General features: G+C 39.9%; 1 long non-coding RNA gene across 1 annotated transcript in view; it reads right to left on the reverse strand.

The window, feature by feature from the left end:
* Positions 1 to 15,595, reverse strand: part of LOC115947692 — an 84,950-nt gene that overhangs the window by 33,443 nt on the left and 35,912 nt on the right. The window lies entirely within an intron of this gene.

A 15,595-nucleotide genomic window follows, 5' to 3' on the forward strand; every position in this document is an offset into this window, starting at 1 on the left:
CAGACTCAGAGATGCTCTTGTACCTTATGAGATCAGAACCTCCCAGGTCCATCCTCCACGGACACATTTTTCACATTGTGCCTAGTAAGAGCTGTTTAGTCTTTCTGACACATCACCACAGGCAAAAAAACCACTCCAAAAGCCCCACTGTCATCTGAAACTAGTGAAAAACTTCAAAATAATTCAAAATAAACAGAAAATAAGGCATTTTCCACTTTGGATTTTTTTGAGATGCTTGATGAGGTATATTTTAATGAGACACTTTCAAGCAGACACTTACACACACACAAAACAAATACTACAGTTCTTCTAAAAAACCCATTTTAAATTGATAGATGAGTGTCAGCTTTGAAGAACCTGACCATGCAGTGGCTTGATACCACAGAAAGAAAGCAATCTGCAAGTTCAAGTCTGTTTCTTTTGGCAGCAGAAGGACTTGCTAATGGATTCGTCATTTTCTGTTCAGCATGAGCATTAAACAAAAAAACATTTAGGGCTCTATTCATCTGAGTTTCCGGGTCTACACTTGCCAGCCATGGAGGCTCTGTGGCTTTGTGCTCAGAGCTCAGCTCTGACTCACATTTCCCAAGTTTGGAAATGAAGGCCCCATAAGACATGGGAATCACAGTGTCAATCCTTGTCCTCCCTTCTGTGCCTCTGCCTGCACTGGTGCAGCCCTTTGAGGTCCTACTGACCCCACCACCAGTGAGGCCACTGAACATCTTTTCCTGGTTTACTCATCCTCTAACAAGTTCTTAGATGCTGACTGATGGCAGCAGATCCTGAAGTTGATCAGCCATGAAGAGCCACAGAAATGAGAGCCACCCACCAGTTCAGAAGAAAACCACTGGAAAATTAATTTCAATGAGAAAGAGGGAATTGGAAGTGCATTGAAGGAGACTTCCAGCAAGGAGGAAACAGGGCACCAGAGAAAATGGAAGAGAAAAAAGCCATATTTAAAAGATATTTGGCTTCCTAGGGAAAGGCTTTTTAGTGTAGAGGCTGTTAAACATGTTTGTACATTACTGTGCACACATGCAGGAACAAGGGAAAACACTGATACCAATAAACAGATCATGCACTTGGGACACTTCATCCACTCATTCAACCTTTGCCTTCTGCCTTTCCAAAAACATCTGAAATAAACAATGTGAAACTATAATAGCTTGTCTTTACTATTTACTTTTTGCAGGGCACTCACATGGCGTCTAATGTGCTTCAGATGAGTATTTTCTTTTAATGCATTGGAATCAGCAAGATGGGAATCTTTCTGATGGAAGGATGGAATAAATGGTCTTACTGGAAACAATTTCACCATTTACTAGCAAAATACTTTACTGTACAACAGCAATAGTTCATGGCAGGGGCTAAAATTACAGCATTATACTGAAATATGTCGTTAGGGTTGGCTTGTTGCTGTCATTTTTTCCTTTAAAAATGTACTTTCTATAGAACAATTTATAAGAGATTTCAGACACCCAAAATATTACTCCGACTCTACAGAATCATGTTTTAGACGTCTTGTTTCACTGATAGTTTCAACAAGGAATGCACAGAATGATCAAACCACACATAAGTAGCAGCAATTATTGGTACATTTGAGATGAGCACAGCACGAAGGATAAGTCTAAAGAAAGAATAAGACCCAAATACTAAGGGAGGAAAAAAAAAAAAAAGAAAAGATTGAGCAAAAAGGCCTGAAAAGCAGGAAAGGACTAGCTGTCTGCAGGAAGCTTGTATTCTTGTGTGAGTGCAAGTGACCCAGTGTTGGCTGGAATGTTATCTCTATGTGATCTACAGAATTTTCCTCTTAACTATAGCAACTGAAGAAGAGTGAATTAAAGTCTTAAAGAGAAAAAAATCAATAAAGAAAAAAAAAGGAAAATATAACAGAAGAGCCTTTCAATGGCTGTATAAAATGCCACTAAAATGATCATGGGGAGAAACCCCAAAATTCTGTGCTTGCAACAGAAATACCTTGCAGAAAATCCAACAACCCAAACACAAAAATGAGGGTCTTTTTCCTTTTGTTTTAAACTCTATTTGTCAGTGAGTTTCTCTATTGCATCACTAGGACCTGACACATTAGGTCACAGTAGGGTTTTCACTGATGCTGCTAGCCCCCAGAGTAAACTTCTGCCTGTTCTTCCTTTACAATCTTGAGTTTTTAACCTAATTTATCTGTGGAAATAGACAATATTTAGCTAGAAACTCCAGTGGAAAAGTCCAAAGGATAATACCTGGCTCCTTGCAGCCTTGTCAAGCCATAAAGGTCAGTGGAAAGGTTTACTCCAACCACCCTTCCCTGCATTCGGTTTTATCTTTAATAGAGAAGTCCTGCTCTCTGTGCATCTGAGAGTCACCCTTTAATAAACCTTTGTAGGTTCCTTTGGTTTGAGCTGCACTGAACCCTGCTGTTCAGGCTCTTGCTATAAATCTGTAGCCCCTAAATAGAGCACCTCTCTTCTGAGAGACAAGGCTTTGTATACCTGCTGTCTGCAGCCAGCTGGAGTATTTCCCTTTTCCCTCCAGACTTGTCTTAACCATTTCCCCCCCAGCTGCATGAAATGTGATATATCTTTCATTACAATGTGAAGATTAGGTTTTTTCCTTAATCAAGTTATTTGCCATTTATATTCTGCTGGGTGATGAAGGTCCTTTTCCAAACTTGAGGCATATGAAGGAAACGTAGAAGGTCTTAGGTTCACCACAGCAGTTCCTAACACAGTAATCAAAATAAACAGACCAGTGTGTCCACATGTTCCCAGCTCCCATCCCTGCTTTTAAGTTCAGGAGAGGCAAACCTTCCTAAAACTGACCGTTTTTCAAGTCCTTAACTGAAAAATCAATGATTATTGCAGTAGAGTATACAGCTATAAAAATAACCTTCCACTTCCTTCTGTCTGCCAAAACACCATGGAAGACCAAGAAGCCCAAGTCCAAGAGGAGAACTAACTTTAGAAAAGGTAAACACATCCATGTGCATCTGGGAATCTCTGCCAAAACAAGAGCATCCTTTCTTAAATTCTAGGGAACAGATTTTTAACTATTTTTGAGGGTTGAAAATACAAGCTACTCAAAAACATAAGACCTGGAGCTACTTCTGTTTATCATTGTGAGGAAACAAAAAAAAGAGTCTGAGCAGCTTAAACAGAAGAAGGCTTTGTTTTTAAACAGAGAAAAAGAATAAATGATATTGCTTCTCAGCAATAATCTAGCCCCCCACCACTGTATCTGTTCATGAGGAACTTTTCTATAAAATAAACAGATTTACAACAAGGTCCATTCAGTATCAATGGAGTAATTCTGTCTTGATAACACCAGAACAGCACCACAGATCCACAAATGTCTGCTTGTGCCTATTAGGCCTCTGTGCTGGGATTTACTCACTTCTGTGCCCATTTCTAACACAGGTAAAGTGACTTTCCACTCACTGCCCAAGGTCATACATCTGGTAAATGATTCCAGAATAGAATATGGCTCTCCATGCCACTTAATAACGCCTCAGAGTGTGATAATAGAAATTTGCCCACACAAAAAGAGAAATGTATGAGCAAGAGGTAGAAATGAGAAAGCTGGTTAAAAAAAAAAAAAAGGCGGTGTCAAGGGTGTTCCATGTGGCTTTTCAAAACCAACTGTTTAAATACACAAATACTGCTGTTCAAATTTCATCACTCTACAAAGCTTAAGGGTCAAAAGCAGGCCAAATATGAATCACAGGTCCCTGTGTTTTATCAGATGCCTGTATTACTGGGTGCTGAAAAATATTGCATGTTGTTTTTTTCTTAATTCTCCTGCAATCTCTAGCACACCAGTATCATAAACTGAGTCAGTTTTAAATTTAAATTATGAAAGAAAGAAACATTTATTTGTATGTTATAAATAGGTGCATTATTTAGTAGTGCTATCCACATTCTTTTAGGGTTTGGCTTGGAAATAGAAATAAGTTCCCTAAATGCAGCCAGGGTTTACATCTAATGTCCATACACATTGCCCTTTGATAAATCTCATCTATTTTCCAAAATTGAGGTTAAGAAATCTGAAGGTAACTAAAAAAGGGATAATTATTGTTAGGACTTGATTGTTCCTTGGACCTCAACTGCAGGGGCAGTCATTTAATTTCATTAATTACCAAAGTAAACCTAAGCAGAAAACCCAACAATTTCACTGACATGCAGCCTCTAAAGAAAAATGCTAAGATTTCACAGTGTTGTGAATAAAGATAGGAAGTCTAAAATATGTTCAGTGAAAAAAATTGAAGCTGTTTTCATTAGTATTTGCCATGTCCTGCAGGTGGGAATGCTGTCAGCACCTGGTGTGGGAAGCAAAGGTCTAAAAGTAGAGGAGAAGACATTATGGGGGCAAACTGTGCCAACAGGTGCAGGGTGTTCCTTAGAGCTGAGTGCTGGGAATAGGAAAACAGACAACTGATGGATGCACTGGGTAGATGGAGGCAATGTCTTAATTACCCACTTTGTTTCAGACATTGGGAATATTAGTTCAGTAGGAAAAATAAGTGTTAATTAGACTAGTTACCATAATTGCATGTGATGGCAGCATGGCACCCCAGGAGTGTCTGTCACACAACCAAGCTGAAGGCTTTGTGGGATTGCTAAAGAGATCTTGCTCATCCCAAATGCTCTGGTAAATACTTAAGGAATAAGCCCTCCCCAGTATAAAACCAAGTCAAATGAGACATGTGGAACATGTCTGGTACAAAGATTTCTCTGGTACTCACACATCTGCCATTTGACAGCTAGCAAAGGAGTACAAGTCATTGCTGGTAGAGAACAGGTTTGCCATATATAATATTTGAACAAGTCAGGCAGGTTTTAACATGATCATTTAATATATCGTGACAACTTAAGAGCAAAGCAGTCACCACAGCAAGTGTTACATCAGGTTTGAGGTGGCTGCTGGATACTGGCCACAGAATCTCTATAGGCGGTTGTCCCATAGAGAAACTCAGCTACTACTGACCTAGTAGTCAGGGATAAGACTGAGCTGGTATTAAGTCATAAATAAGTAAAACCGTCAAGATTTTTAAGCCAGCTAGGTTTTCCCGTAGTGAAAAATTAAAATTCTATATTTGAAAGCATATCTATTGCATTTATCAAGTACAAAGGAGGTCAGAAGGCTTCTCAAGACACTTTGATTTTGAGACAGCTCCCCAGTGCAAATAGTGCCAGGAATGAGCCTAAGAGGTTCAAAACAGAGATTGATATATACTAATATATATATATTACTATATATATTACTTACTATATATATTACTAGTTTTCCATTTAAAATTGGGAATTTCCCACTAAAAAGCAACTTGATTTTTTTTAGTAACAAATTTTTCTTTCTAGTTTTTGCAGTGGAATGCAGCAGCTGGCCGTCCTCTTTGGTGGTGCCCAGAGCAGCCCAGTAAATCCCTGTGAGCTGAGGGAGAGGTCTGTCACCCAGTCAGGAGTACAGGAACTGAGAAACACCCATTGCACAAGAGGGAGTGAGAGCAGTCCTGAAGTTCCAGCTCTGCCTGGTATGTCAGAGCTGGTAGCTGGCACTGGGAGCCACACAAATTCACATTGGGTCTTGGTCTGCTTTGAAAAGTATGTAATTGGAACTAGGACTCCTCAAATTTTAACAAATAAGAACATTCTGCTCAAACCATATCCCATTAAAATATTCCTTCCCATCTCCAAGAAAGGGTCTATGAAACTTTGAAGATATTTTGGGGTGGAGGAAGAATGGGAGGATGAATGAGAAGATGTGAGGAGTACTTCAGGACAGTGGAAAGTCAAAAAAGTGGAAGTATGGGAAGGGAGGGAAAGAAAACCATTTGAGACATGAGAAGATAATAGGGCAGCTACACTTGGGGAAAGAATTTGCCAGCACAGGTAGTGGTAATCAGGAAGGAAAGGTTTTTTCTCTTTTCTTCCACAGTGCTTTGATTCTTGAGTGCTCCATCTAGCTTTTTAGGCCTGCAGCATGATGGCTTTGCATATGCTGTATGCAGAAGGAGTGGAAGATCCTGTCACAGGGGGATTGCCAGAGCAAAGCTGAATTTACAGTCCATAGCAGCTCCTTTAGTCAAGCCCAAACTGAATGTCTCCTCTTAAGGGTTGGATTTAGCTGGGACCTCAAGAGCAGGACCCACCTCACAATCCTAGCACTGGTTCCCTAATCCCAATCAGCATCCTCAGGGCATCTTTCCAGTGAATTACTCTTTCTAGATCCCATCACCCAGCCAGAAGTAGGAATACAACTTAAATTAAAAGGAGAGTGCTGCCTTCTAGCAAGATATGCTGACTCAATAACAGTCTCCTTCTGTCCCCTGGCAGGGGAAATAACACCAGCTGCAAAAGAAAGAACTAATAGAGATAAATGACCAGAGTCACACGCAGCCTTCTCAGTTGTCTTTTGAATGGTGCGACATGAACATCAGCATTGCACCCTCAATTGGCCAAGCTGGAGCTGGGGCCTGGCTCTGCCCTGCCTGCACAGAGAGCCCTGCACCAGCAGAGCAAGGTGGACACAGCCCTCTAAGTAGCCCAGCCAGTCAACATTAGTGAAGCTCTTGGTTCCTAAACACTGAGCTGCACCGAATTTGAATGCTCCACTGATGACTGAATTGGTTAGGAATACAACTGAACAGCAGGCTGAATACCCAGCGAGGTATTGTGGGTAATTAGAGATTAATTACAATCCCATAGTTTGTATCATGGTTCAGGGTCAGCACGGGGTCAGTGCACATGGCAAACTTAGAGAGCTGTGACTGGATGGATGACGCCAGCTCGGAGTGGCTCAGCAAAGTGAAGCGTACAGAAATGAGGAGCCAGCGAGGCTGGGGAGTGGACTCACAGCCAGGGCACTGGCGACAGCAGTGACACTGAGTTGTGGGGCCTGGAGGCACTGAGAAAATGTTAACAAGCAGCACAGAGAATACAGCTGCACTAACTATCCAACTGCAACCCTGACTTTTCCAATTAACCTTTTCCAGGCTTTCTAAGATTTGGGAAATTTGGGGCACTGTCCTGTTGTCAAAGAAGGCTCTTAAAGAAAGAAAAGTAGTGAGGAAAACTGCCAAAAAGGGGGGGAAAAAGGAAAAGGGAAAAGAACCTCTGTCATTTTATATGGCGATTAAATTTTTATTTAACACTAAATCCAGAAAAATGTTTTGTCAGGCTGCAATGAGCTTTTTGGTAGACAGCATTCATAGGAAATGCAGAATATATACGCTTGCAGTTCAAAGCCCATTTATCATTAAAACCCTTCCCTTCCCATTGCCAAGAACAATTTGTCATATTTTTATCAACAATCAAGATATGCAAATAGCCTAAGACAGCTGAAAAGGCAAATCCATAACCCCAATATGCAAAATAGACAAGTGATAATGTAGTAGGTTGAAGATACAGAACAGAAGTGTTTGGTGGAGAGAGGAATAAATCAGTATAAAACTCCCAAGTGGTCATTTTTGGCAGTTAATTATTTGCAGGAAGTTTTTCTCTGTTAAATAAACCAATTTATTTTTTTTTTAAGATCATTAAACTAAAAAGCGAGCCTGTGGCATTCAGAGGAGGGTGAAGAGGAGACTGGTTCTTGCAAGGGCCAGCTGGTACGTGGAGGATATACCCGGCCTCTTGTGTGCCCCCAGCCGTATCTGCAGGTGGCTCCTGCCGCTGGGTCTTACTGAATGAGGATCTGTGTAAATTCCCAAACATATGAACATCAGTTCCTTTCTGTACAACAAGGGAGTATTTTCCCTTCTGCCTGGATTTGATTTCCAGAGGCATCTGTGCAGTTGCCCAATTCCTGCCCAGTGCTAGGAAGCATTTCAAATTATTCGTCTTAATTTCAAGAGTGGTGGTAATATTTATGCTATTTCAATAATAGATAAAAACATTCTTCATTTTCTTTTTCAGGCCTGGTCTCTGGATATGAGGTTCTTTAGAAGTGTAAAGTTCATGATTGCATTGACAAAATAATACTGGGTGGTTTTTTTTATTTGTAATTTGCATCCTTACATATCAGAGCTTTTAATACAAAAACAGATCTCTAGAATTACCTCTGTTGGTAAATGAAAATAGGGGAGAAATGAAGTGAATTAACCTCAATAGTGCAAGAGGCAGGAGCAGAGATGAGATCATTATCAGTCATGACTCCTAAATCAATATCCTTGCACCAAGCCCCAACGATACCAATCCATAAGAAGCATCATCATTTTTACCAAAGCAATATGCCCAGGATTACCTTAGGGTTCTTCTTCAAGTATCTAAATCAGAGAAATGAGCCTATAAATCCCTGAGTGAAGAGAGGTGGGAATGGCTAGAGCAGGTGACTGCAGGAGCAGGGATGTGGAAGAAAGAATAAAGAGCAGTTCACCTGTCCAGAGGGTTGGGAAGCCCAAACCTCCCAAGGGAGAGTGGGGCCAGTTGGAGGGAGCAGCACAGTGGGTGCAGAAGGAGAAATGTTCAAACACAGCAGTTTGAAGACCAGAAGTGGCAGTGATAGCAGCCTGTCCAGCACTTTCCCACTTGCTTGAGTCAGCTATCCCTTGAGCATGCAGAGATCTCACTTTTCAAGAACCAGCAGGGTTTTCTGCTGTCTGTACACAAACGCTACACAGTTTACACAAAGGGATTTCACGCTATAAAATAAGTAGCATTTGAATTTCTCAGCCAAAAGTACCAGTCCACCCTTTCAGTTGCATCAGATGAACATCACTGCTATTCTGTGTGTTATATTTATGACGCTTTCTCTCACACTTTCCCTAATAACAGGTGATTTTGTGTTGTTTCATCCCAGGGTTACCAAGTCCCACAGAGACATTACAGTGCAAAATCAAAGAGCTTCTGTGTTTAACATTCTAAAAATGAATTAAAAGTATACAAAATGCAATCTGAAATGCTTCCTGTAAAAATGCCTATTTTCCAGTAGTTTATAAATATGCTTGGACATGTAAACATCTTACCCATGGCTCTGGGAATTGGGGGATTTCCTGGTACTGAGCACTAATGCTGAGTGCTTTAAGGCTTAGTGGGAGTGCCTGACCTGCCTGTGCCAAAGGATAAAACCCAATGCCACATTTCTGCTTACATAGAGCACTGAGCTGGGATGGGAGTGAGGGGTGATGGGTTAAAGAGATGCTGGAGGGATATCACTCTCCAGTCCCTTCCATTATATCCAAAATTAATTTATGGTCAAAGAGAACTTCGTGGCTGAGATGGTGATGATCCCTCTCCAAAGATCACTGCAGGTTGTTCTTTTGTATTTCATTGCCATGTCACTGCATTCAAAGTTCAAATAAAGCAATGTCAGTCACAGAGACAGATGTGTGCACACCTTGGGCATACACAGACACAAATGGCACATAAAATTTGCATTTTCTATGTTACAAGACTTTAATAGATTAAAAAGAAGGACTGTCCAAGTCTAGAAGTTCAAACCTCCTAGATTTGGAAAGAACGGGTCCATACTAAAGCCTAATAACTTTTCATTGCATCCATATGCAAAAAGCTGTCTTACTTTCTTTAAAAAACACAGAATTATGCAGTTACCTGTAAACCTCTTGCCGCACAAGACAGAAAGAAAATCTGACTTATAACTGTTAGCAATTTTAATAGGAGTAATTATCATTTGTGAATAACAATTACTTCATATGAAATATGTTTACTGTTGTCTTCAATTCCCTCTAATGTAGCCAGTGACCTACATTACACCTGCACAGGAATCCAGCCCTGGTTTATTCTTTGTCTCTGGGAGCCACCTTGGGAAAGGTGTATTTTTGGCCTGATCCTAGTGCACAGTTGGAGCTGAATTCCATGCTGGATTTAAACATATTCATTGTATACAAACACAAACCGTTTTAACTAATCCATTTCCTTGATTTCAGGGATGGTGAGCCAGTTTGCTCACAAAAAATGAACAATTCTTGCAAGTGTTTGCCTTTACCCAGAAGTGATTCTCCAGGGAATCAAAAGAAAAAAGGTTGCAGAGATCTGCCATTTCTTCTATAGCTTTTTGTTCTTTTCATGCAAACCTCTCCAGATATAACAGAGCAAGAAAAAAGAGCCAAAATGTTTGTTGCACTGAAATAAATTTAAAAAATACCACTGGTGCCAGGATTCTGCCCTGATTTTCAGGAAAAAAATTGAGACTATCCTCAGAGAAAGATTTATCCTGCACTAGAGGCTGACAATGAATTACCAGAATTTCAGCAACAGCAAGAGAATGGTGTCTTGGAACCAGATATTCAATGCAGTTCAAGTATGTAAAGAGTATTTGTAGAGTAATGGATAACTGCTTGTCATTTTCCACTGATTTCCCATGATTTTCAATAGAGCTGTGCATTTGAAAGCTGTGAAGGGACACAGCCTTTTGCAAGCTCTCTATCAGCTGATGACAGAGCTGCATTTTCCCTTAATTTCTCTTGAGATACCACTGTTGGCCCTGCAGCCAAATTTGTGGCTGAAACATTTGTCGTTCCCAGATCAGCACCTAAATGTAAAAGCCAACAGAACAACATGACAAAATTGGCCACATGTCATCATTTCCCCAAAATGATCATTGATCTGTGTCTCTGTAGAAGCTTCCAAAGGCGGAGCAGGCTCCTGGTGAGCACAGAGCCCTAAGCCTGTGTTCAGACATGGAAATCTGCAGAGGGAAAACAAAGCCCAAACTCAGACCAGACTGACTGTACAGCTGATATGGGAGAGCAAAAGCCAGGGAAGGAAGGCACCTCCTATTCTAAGGTCCCAAGAGCAAGCACAAGGAAAATCTTCCTCAACAAAGGAATCAGAACAATTTCATTACAAGGCAAAGAGGATTAGCTGTGCCACACCTTGGGAGCTGGAGACAACCAACCAAGCTGGCACAGCACTGCAGAGCACCCTGGCATTGGGTTCTGACAACTCACTCCATCCGGGACTTACACACAGAGAGCTGCAGGACTTGCTTGCATGGGCTGTCCCTCTTCCACAGACCTCATAATAGACTTTTCTGCCATTTTAACTGTTGTAAAGACTATCATCCCAATGCAGTCTTCTCAGATTAGAACAGGTATTGATTGTTTTGAAATGTGAACTTTTTGATGCAATTTGAAATTTCCCAGAGAGTGGAAATTCTGATTATCATGAGGTTCTGTAGGACAAAGGGCAAATGGGTTAAAAGGAAGAGAAAGGCACAGCTAAGAATTGGATAAAACAAATAGAGAAAGCACACCAAAATGTATCTCTTGGCCATCTTTCTTAAAAAGAAACTCATTGTACCAGGAAAAGCTGTTTCAGTCATGAAACCAAAAGTCAAAAGAATGTGTGGTTGGAAAATTCTCTGAGCCCTATTTAGTGTCTTCTGCTAGAGACTTGTTCTTGTTTTGAATTCCTACTCCCATGCAAGGTGAACCAGTGTATTTTTATCATGTATACATGATTACATTGATATATTATTAAAACAAGCTAATCACTACAGTGGAAAAAGGTAATATAAAATAATTAATAAATCATTTGAAAGTAAGGAGCATATCCATATTTTACTATCCCTCTTTCAACTACCACTAATAAACTTTATTAATCATCACTGTTGACCAGCCAGTGGATAACCACTGTGTTACTTGAGACTTCCCAGACCATATTTCAGAAATTTAAGAAAGACAACTCATGTTTCATGGAAGTAATTAGACAGGCCCAGTGGCTAATTGTCTGGGAACATTGCAAGAATGATTGACTGTCATTTGCTTACTATGAGATGCAGTATATTTTTTCCAGAAATATATCTTGATGTTGCATTTATACAAAAGATCAGGCAGACACATTCACAGAGAGGTGAGAGCAGCAGTGATCAGCAAAGTGATCCCGAGCAAGTGGAGGTCCTGGTGGAAGCGTCTGGATCTGAGTCTATCCAACACTATTAGCAGCATTTACAATTCCATCATAGCAACCTTGCCATTCACATTTCCTCACATCCCTGCACCATCCCAACCTTGCTTCCTGGTGTTTGGGGCACTAATTTCAACAGGGATAGGTTTCTAATCCAGTAATGCTAGAAGAGGGAAGATAATCAATGGCAGGTCTTCCAGGGCAAATCAAAGAGGAGAGAACTGATGGATTCTTTATTCTCTTTGGTGGGTTAGAGCCCTTTGGCATTGTGATGGAGTCATGACTTCTGGGATGACACCTTAGCACACAGATTTGTGTTTAAACTAAAATTTGCCTCAACACAATTGGGAATTGTAACCACCTCTTCATTCATATAATTTAATCTAAGTGACATCTTTGATGGAAAGTCAACAAAGTCTTAAACATTTGAAGGAGTTTTTAGCCAACAGTAAAACAATCACATACTTTTCTTAGTCAGGTGTGTATTTATTACAAACTCCTGAAACTCAGTTTGGTAACTTCATAGCTAAACCAACTCCCTTTGGAATTTTTTTTTTTAATAATTTCAAGGCAGCTTGGTTAGAAGCATTGGAGAACAGCTTGCTCTCTGATATTACTTTCTACTTCATTTTTGCAGGTGGCATACCAACACAAGAAAAAAAAAAATTCAGACCAAATCACTCTTCCATCTGCTTCTGTCTTTGGGAGGCATTTAAGCAGAACTTACTTATTTTAATCTTTCTATTTGACTGACATTTTTTGAGTGGGAGAATGACATACAGTACCAGTTCACAATTCTTTAATGGCCAATTGAGAAATTAGAGAAAAATCATGATCTCTGAAAGAATTCCTGCTCCAATAAGATTAATACTGCAAACACTAATGACTTTCTTATTATCATTTCTGTATGACAGAAGCATCAAGTGACATTACTTTACAGGCAAAAATCACTGACAGCTGCCATCCTTAATCCCAATTCAGGCCTGCTCTAGGCAAATCTTACATTCTTATTATTGAGAATGTGATTGAATAAAGGCAAGGTCAGCAGGCAAGGCAAGGCAACATAGTCACCAGACAACTCATTTTCCACTTATCATTCTATGTTTGTGTATGAACTACCTACATTATTAAAAGATGAGAAAGTTTATGAAGAACAGACAGTTTCATGGAACTCTGTGGTTATGATACTGCTGTTTGTCAGGGATAATTTTATTTACTGTTCTTATCAACACACTATTGTGCTGATGGACAAATTTACAATCCAAACAGAGAAGTTCAGAATACAGCGAAAGAGGATGTCATACAAACTTAGACACAAACCAGAAACCCATCAGTAGCAGAGCCAATTCTCGTGGTTGTGAATTTGCACTCCAAAGGGATTAAGAGTCTGTGGGCTTCATTGATGCTGGTGAAGTTCACTCTAAAACCACAGGTGACAAACACCTTTTTGTAAGATTTTAATGACAACCAAAATAGACTCATGTATTTTACTTTTGTATGTACAGTTTTTGGGTGACTGCATGGACAGAGAAGTACAATTGTCATGGACATTACTATTCTGTGCTGATTAGATGTGTATTTTTAATGATAAAAAGTAGAATAGGGATTATTTTAATTTTATTTTTGAAAGAAAGTTGCACACCTGTGTTTTTCTAAACAAATGATTTTTTAAAAATGGAACAAACTATTAAGTTCACAACATTTACATATTCAATTACCAGACTTTTCCTTGATGGTCAAATAAATCAGTTTTTTGTTCAACCTCTCGTAACTGTCATGCCAGTGCAAGTACAAAATGTACTTATCTACTGGCAAATGCTCATGCCAGTTTAGTAAGGCTGAGTGATTCATTTGCACTGTGGTATTCATGTACTATAGATAGGCTTCATAAAACCCTCAATGATTATAGTTAATAAAAGTGAGCTCCAGTGACAGCAAAATACACTGAGGGTACAATTAGAGACTAGGTATTGGATGAGTAATGAATATGAAGCTAATTAAAATTCTACTACTCACCAAAAAATGGCTGCTAAAGTGTGATTCAGTGCTCCTAATCATTCTTTAAAATATTATTACTGTTCATGTAAATAAATCCTTAGGCAGCTCATTATCTACTTTATGTAATGGGATACATTTTAGTCTTTAGAAACTTATGGGTGTTTTACCCTGTTTCTAAAGGCCAGACATAATTTGGCAGAATGGACACTTAACAGAATTCTAAATACCTATTTCTGAATATTTGCTAATCATTTTTTCTTCTTACATATGTCCATGCAGATGAATTAACTGGGCTTGTGACTGGGCGACTAAACATAAGCCAACAATTTATTGGGCAGACTTTTGCCATCATTTTCTCTTTAAAAGGTTTGATGGCTATTAAACCTGGACATACAGGTAATATCATGTAGCTCTGAAAACTTTCCCAGACAGGTGAGAAAATCCAGAGGTGAAAGTACCTCCTTGCATGGTGGACTCTGTCCAAAACATCCTTAGTGACCTTAGAAGGGTGGTACACTCTATTCTTCCATCCCCTATCTGTATCTCATGCACACATGGTGAAGGGGTAAATCATAACACAATGGTTAAGGGCTGTAATGTCCTAGCAGCACATTTTTCAGGCTTGGAGGGTCATACTTTTGTTTTCCATTTCAAAATTAATTTCTGCATACATTTCTCAACACATTTTTCACTTCAGTGTTTTTGCAAGCATTTCTTCCACAATAAAGGGGCATTAAATCAGGAAACGAATCAGGAAGCTCAGATACCAATTTGCATCTGAAGACTCTGACTTCTCAAACTGTTAGTTAGCCTTGGTGTCTAACTCAGGGCAGAGCTGACTCACGGTGTCTGCTCCCACGCAGAAGTATCTTAGGAAACAAGAGTTACAAGATGAAACAGAGCAGCCTGCAGAAGTCTCCAGAAGTCAAGTGGAGTGACTGCATGCCAGGGCTCACTTCAGCAAAAGTTAATTCAGGCCCTGTTTGAGGCTCATACCTCAGGGTTGGACATTTCATCAGGCAGAAAACTGCCTTAGACCACCATGCAGTGCTACAGCCAGGGTAGAGGAGTCACATTAGGCACAGCTCTGCATTTCTAATCCTCTCCTAACTAATAATTAGTGCTCTACCTTGGACAGGCACAGGATAACCTTGGAAAACAGGAAACAATGCAAGAAGCATTACTCAAGCAAGTCCAGATGTTACCCACAGTACCTGGAGGGCATGCATGCATGACAATTTTCACAAAACTGTTTCACAAACACACCAGAGCTACTGATCTTAGTCTGTCTTTGACTTATTCACAGGTATAAAGGCAACCCTGGATGGTCTGAGGTCAAAGGAGACCCGAATGTCTGGACCCACTGCTCTCCTATAACTTCAGAGTCTTCCAGGATTGTCTCCTAATGCAGAACTGGCAATTACTATACCATGGATTCACCAGCAAATCCTCTGGTGTCAAAGTGAATCTCACCTCTGCAAAACTGCAGAGAGCCAAATTTGGAGCAGAAATTAGGGTAGAGTAGGTGAATGCAACAACCAAGAATTTTCTTTCCTTCTGTTTCTATCATCTAAGAAAGGGACAAAGAATAAAACCAAATGCTGGTCTTTTGCTAGACTGGTTATTTTTACATACTGCAATAGAGTGCAGTGTTTGCTGAGAAAAATATAAGTAGAGAAGTTTAATTTCATAAGCATGACTGGTTTAATTTTGCCAAACTAGCAAGGATTACATTCTTT

The sequence above is a fragment of the Geospiza fortis genome, unplaced genomic scaffold (assembly GCF_000277835.1).
Source record: "Geospiza fortis unplaced genomic scaffold, GeoFor_1.0 scaffold172, whole genome shotgun sequence".
NCBI lineage: Eukaryota > Metazoa > Chordata > Aves > Passeriformes > Thraupidae > Geospiza > Geospiza fortis.